Here is a 6,000-nt window from a genome sequence, read left to right as displayed (position 1 = left end):
TCTGTTCCTAACTCCTCCTCCAGGCCAGAATGCAAAGGGAAGCTCCCCTCATACCGGGTTCTGGAGCTCCCCCTTCTGGTCCGGAGTAGGAATTGTAGAGTGCAGGCGTATCTAGCATGGGAGACTCCCCCCTTGCTTCCAGACATAGCATCACCCCTTGTTAGGAGGGAAATGTTACTGTGGCAACCGGGCCACTGGGGTGCCACACGTATCCTTACTACCTCTGTCGACGGCATTCATCTGTGACACGAGGTGGATCCCCATAGCAGGATGTGACATTTACAAGTGTTCACTTAAAGCAGAAAACCCCTATCCGCAGTATATATATATAGAGCTGTCAATGTGACAAAAGCGCTGCAGACAATGCCCATACACCAGGAGCGGACAGAGACGAGGAGCTGGACCCGAGGAGGGTAATGTGAGCAAAATACTCTGCTTCTATGCCCTTGGAACTCCAAATTAATAAGATTTGTTTTACAAATCAATGCAGCACAGGCAAATGTGGTGTACTGAAGGTTTCTAGTTTATTACATCATGTAACCAGCTTATATAGTACCTCACACAAAGAAATTACCATGCACGAATAAGAGCCACAGGGGTGTGTGCAGAAATGGGAAACTTCCCTGCCCATCAGTGTAAGCTGAGCCCTATGACAATATTCATTTATAAGATAAGATGGTTTCTATAGAATACAACATGGCTTGTATTCTCTCACAGTAAGTAAAATAAACTGTACTTGGGGGGAGACGTTTTGAAAAAGGGAAAACCTTTTTAATTTTTGTGAGGAGTGTATTTCCTCTGTTACTGATCTCACCTTACATAACAAGGTCAGACACAGACAGAACTGTTATGGGGGCACTTTGTAGGCCAGTTGGACTGGCTTTAGAAGTGACTGTAGGCCCAATAGCTCTTAGGTGGCAATGGTGGCACCAGTGGTATGTCCACCCTAGTACATAATGTAGTCTTGTTACACTGTCCCTACAATGAAGAATATACAGTATCTACAGTGAGCATAGTATACATAGAATAATCAGAAAAAAATGTATTTTTAATAATCACTTCCCCTTTAAGCCTCAGCTGAGCTCCAATCTGTACACGTAGGCAACATTTTATTAAAAAAATAAATTAAAAAGTTGGATTAAATTTAGATTATTTTAAAATCTTTTTGGGATTTCCTTTTGTTTCAGTATTATCGAGAAGCAACTGTGTATTGCAGCCAAAGCACAAAACAAGTGGTAGCTGCCATATTGCTGTAGCCGTGCACCTGAATCTTCTCACCACTAGAGGGAGCAATGTACACACACAACGTCATATTGTAGACAAGCGGAAGTCACCGAGGAGCAGCCTCCATAATGTCAGAATGTACCGGTGACGGCTCTGGAGGACGGCTCCAGGCTGTCCTGGGGTGTGACTCACACAATCTGACATTTTACCGAAGCCATAGGAGGGACAATATAACACAGTCATATCCCTGTGACAGCGCCAGAGATCACATGACACCTCCCAGAATCCTCTGCACCACCTGATTGCTACTTCCGTGTTCTAATCTCTCATCTACTGGAGTAAGGGACTCAACTTAATGACAACAAAAGGTACAAAAACCTGTAATATATAGTATAATGCAGCACTACTATGTAATAATATAGTATATAATGTACACTGCACTATAATAGCCTGTAATATAGTGTGTAATGTGCACTGCTGTGTAATAACTTGTAATTTAGTGTATAATGCAACACTACAATATAATTATATAATGTACAGTGCTATATAACAACCTGTAATATACTGTATAATGTACACTGCCCAGTAATATAGTGTACTGTATAATAACCTGTATAATATAATGTACACTGCTCTATAATACCCTGTAATGTAGTGTATAATGTACACTGCCCTGTAATTACATGTAATATAATGTACACTGCCCTATAATATCTTGTAATATGTACACTGCTCTATAAGAACCAGTAATGCAGTGTATACTGTACAATGCCCTGTAATTACATGTAATATCATGTACACTGCCCTATAACCTGTAATATGTACACTGCTCTATAAGAACCAGTAATGCAGTGTATACTGTACAATGCCCTGTAATTACATGTAATATCATGTACACTGCCCTATAACCTGTAATATGTACACTGCTCTATAAGAACCAGTAATGCAGTGTATACTGTACAATGCCCTGTAATAACATGTAATATCATGTACACTGCCCTATAACCTGTAATATGTACACTGCTCTATAAGAACCAGTAATGCAGTGTATACTGTACACTGCCCTGTAATATAATGTACACTGCTCTATAATACCCTGTAATGTAGTGTATAATGTACACTGCCCTGTAATTACATGTAATATAATGTACACTGCCCTATAGCCTGTAATATGTACACTGCTCTATAAGAACCAGTAATGCAGTGTATACTGTACAATGCCCTGTAATTACATGTAATATAATGTACACTGCCCTATAACCTGTAATATGTACACTGCTCTATAAGAACCAGTAATGCAGTGTATACTGTACAATGCCCTGTAATAACATGTAATATCATGTACACTGCCCTATAACCTGTAATATGTACACTGCTCTATAAGAACCAGTAATGCAGTGTATACTGTACAATGCCCTGTAATTACATGTAATATAATGTACACTGCCCTGTAATATAATGTACACTGCTCTATAATACCCTGTAATGTAGTGTATAATGTACACTGCCCTGTAATTACATGTAATATAATGTACACTGCCCTATAGCCTGTAATATGTACACTGCTCTATAAGAACCAGTAATGCAGTGTATACTGTACAATGCCCTGTAATTACATGTAATATAATGTACACTGCCCTATAACCTGTAATATGTACACTGCTCTATAAGAACCAGTAATGCAGTGTATACTGTACAATGCCCTGTAATTACATGTAATATAATGTACACTGCCCTATAACCTGTAATATGTACACTGCTCTATAAGAACCAGTAATGCAGTGTATACTGTACAATGCCCTGTAATTACATGTAATATAATATACACTGCCCTATAACCTGTAATATGTACACTGCTCTATAAGAACCAGTAATGCAGTGTATACTGTACAATGCCCTGTAATTACATGTAATATAATGTACACTGCCCTATAACCTGTAATATGTACACTGCTCTATAAGAACCAGTAATGCAGTGTATACTGTACACTGCCCTGTAATATAATGTACACTGCTCTATAATACCCTGTAATGTAGTGTATAATGTACACTGCCCTGTAATTACATGTAATATAATGTACACTGCCCTATAGCCTGTAATATGTACACTGCTCTATAAGAACCAGTAATGCAGTGTATACTGTACAATGCCCTGTAATTACATGTAATATAATGTACACTGCCCTATAACCTGTAATATGTACACTGCTCTATAAGAACCAGTAATGCAGTGTATACTGTACAATGCCCTGTAATTACATGTAATATAATGTACACTGCCCTATAACCTGTAATATGTACACTGCTCTATAAGAACCAGTAATGCAGTGTATACTGTACACTGCCCTGTAATATAATGTACACTGCTCTATAAGAACCAGTAATGCAGTGTATACTGTACACTGCCCTGTAATATAATGTACACTGCTCTATAAGAACCAGTAATGCAGTGTATACTGTACACTGCCCTGTAATATAATGTACACTGCCCTATAACCTGTAATATGTACACTGCTCTATAAGAACCAGTAATGCAGTGTATACTGTACAATGCCCTGTAATTACATGTAATATCATGTACACTGCTCTATGATAACCTGTAATATAGTGTATAATGTACACTCTTCTATAATAACCTGTGATGTTGTCTAATTTACACTGCCGTATAATAACCTGTAATATAATGTACACTGTATAATGTGCACTGCACTGTAATCCGTAATATAATGTACACTGCTGTCTAATAACCTGTAATGTCGCATATAATGTACACTGCCCTGTAATAACCTGTAATGTAATGTACACTGCTCTATAATACCATGTAATGTAGTGTATAATGTACACTGCCCTGTAATACCCTGTAATATAATGTACACTGCTCTATAATAACCTGTAATGTAGTGTATAATGTACACTGTCCTGTAATATAATGTACACTGCTCTATGATAACCTGTAATATAGTGTATAATGTACACTGCTCTATGATAACCTGTAATATAGTGTATAATGTACACTGCTCTATAATAACCTGTAATGTTGTGTATAACGTACACTAGGGCCCTGTAATATAATGTACACTGCTTTATAATAACCTGTAATATGTACACTGTTCTATAATAACCTATGATATAGTGTATAATGTACACTGCTCTATAATAACCTGTAATATAGTGTATAATGTACACTGCCCTGTAATATAATGTATACTACTCTATAATAACCTGTATTGTAGTTTATAATCTACACTGCCCTGTAATAACCTGTAATGTAGTGTATAATGTACACTGCTCTATAATAACCTGTAATGTTGTGTATAATGTACACTGCCCTGTAATTACATGTAATATAATGTACACTGCCCTATAGCCTGTAATATGTACACTGCTCTATAAGAACCAGTAATGCAGTGTATACTGTACAATGCCCTGTAATTACATGTAATATAATGTACACTGCCCTATAACCTGTAATATGTACACTGCTCTATAAGAACCAGTAATGCAGTGTATACTGTACAATGCCCTGTAATAACATGTAATATCATGTACACTGCCCTATAACCTGTAATATGTACACTGCTCTATAAGAACCAGTAATGCAGTGTATACTGTACAATGCCCTGTAATTACATGTAATATAATGTACACTGCCCTGTAATATAATGTACACTGCTCTATAATACCCTGTAATGTAGTGTATAATGTACACTGCCCTGTAATTACATGTAATATAATGTACACTGCCCTATAGCCTGTAATATGTACACTGCTCTATAAGAACCAGTAATGCAGTGTATACTGTACAATGCCCTGTAATTACATGTAATATAATGTACACTGCCCTATAACCTGTAATATGTACACTGCTCTATAAGAACCAGTAATGCAGTGTATACTGTACAATGCCCTGTAATTACATGTAATATAATGTACACTGCCCTATAACCTGTAATATGTACACTGCTCTATAAGAACCAGTAATGCAGTGTATACTGTACAATGCCCTGTAATTACATGTAATATAATATACACTGCCCTATAACCTGTAATATGTACACTGCTCTATAAGAACCAGTAATGCAGTGTATACTGTACACTGCCCTGTAATATAATGTACACTGCTCTATAATACCCTGTAATGTAGTGTATAATGTACACTGCCCTGTAATTACATGTAATATAATGTACACTGCCCTATAGCCTGTAATATGTACACTGCTCTATAAGAACCAGTAATGCAGTGTATACTGTACAATGCCCTGTAATTACATGTAATATAATGTACACTGCCCTATAACCTGTAATATGTACACTGCTCTATAAGAACCAGTAATGCAGTGTATACTGTACAATGCCCTGTAATTACATGTAATATAATGTACACTGCCCTATAACCTGTAATATGTACACTGCTCTATAAGAACCAGTAATGCAGTGTATACTGTACACTGCCCTGTAATATAATGTACACTGCTCTATAAGAACCAGTAATGCAGTGTATACTGTACAATGCCCTGTAATTACATGTAATATCATGTACACTGCTCTATGATAACCTGTAATATAGTGTATAATGTACACTCTTCTATAATAACCTGTGATGTTGTCTAATTTACACTGCCGTATAATAACCTGTAATATAATGTACACTGTATAATGTGCACTGCACTGTAATCCGTAATATAATGTACACTGCTGTCTAATAACCTGTAATGTCGCATATAATGTACACTGCCCTGTAATAACCTGTAATGTAATGTACACTGCTCTATAATA

At 36.8% G+C, this 6,000-nt stretch overlaps 1 protein-coding gene across 1 annotated transcript in view; it reads left to right on the top strand.

Moving 5' to 3' along the window:
* The first annotated feature begins 1,349 nt into the window (after positions 1 to 1,349).
* The window catches only part of LOC142311191 (uncharacterized), a 38,507-nt gene continuing 33,856 nt past the window's right edge, over positions 1,350 to 6,000 (top strand). The window contains exon 1 of the mRNA XM_075349382.1: positions 1,350 to 1,592. The gene's annotated coding sequence lies outside the window, so the exon portion shown is untranslated. The remainder of the gene's footprint in view (positions 1,593 to 6,000) is intronic.

The sequence above is a fragment of the Anomaloglossus baeobatrachus genome, chromosome 5 (assembly GCF_048569485.1).
Source record: "Anomaloglossus baeobatrachus isolate aAnoBae1 chromosome 5, aAnoBae1.hap1, whole genome shotgun sequence".
In the NCBI taxonomy this organism is placed as follows: Eukaryota; Metazoa; Chordata; class Amphibia; order Anura; family Aromobatidae; genus Anomaloglossus; species Anomaloglossus baeobatrachus.
Note: the sequence above shows the minus strand (reverse complement) of the source record. Positions and strands in the feature narration are given on the sequence as shown.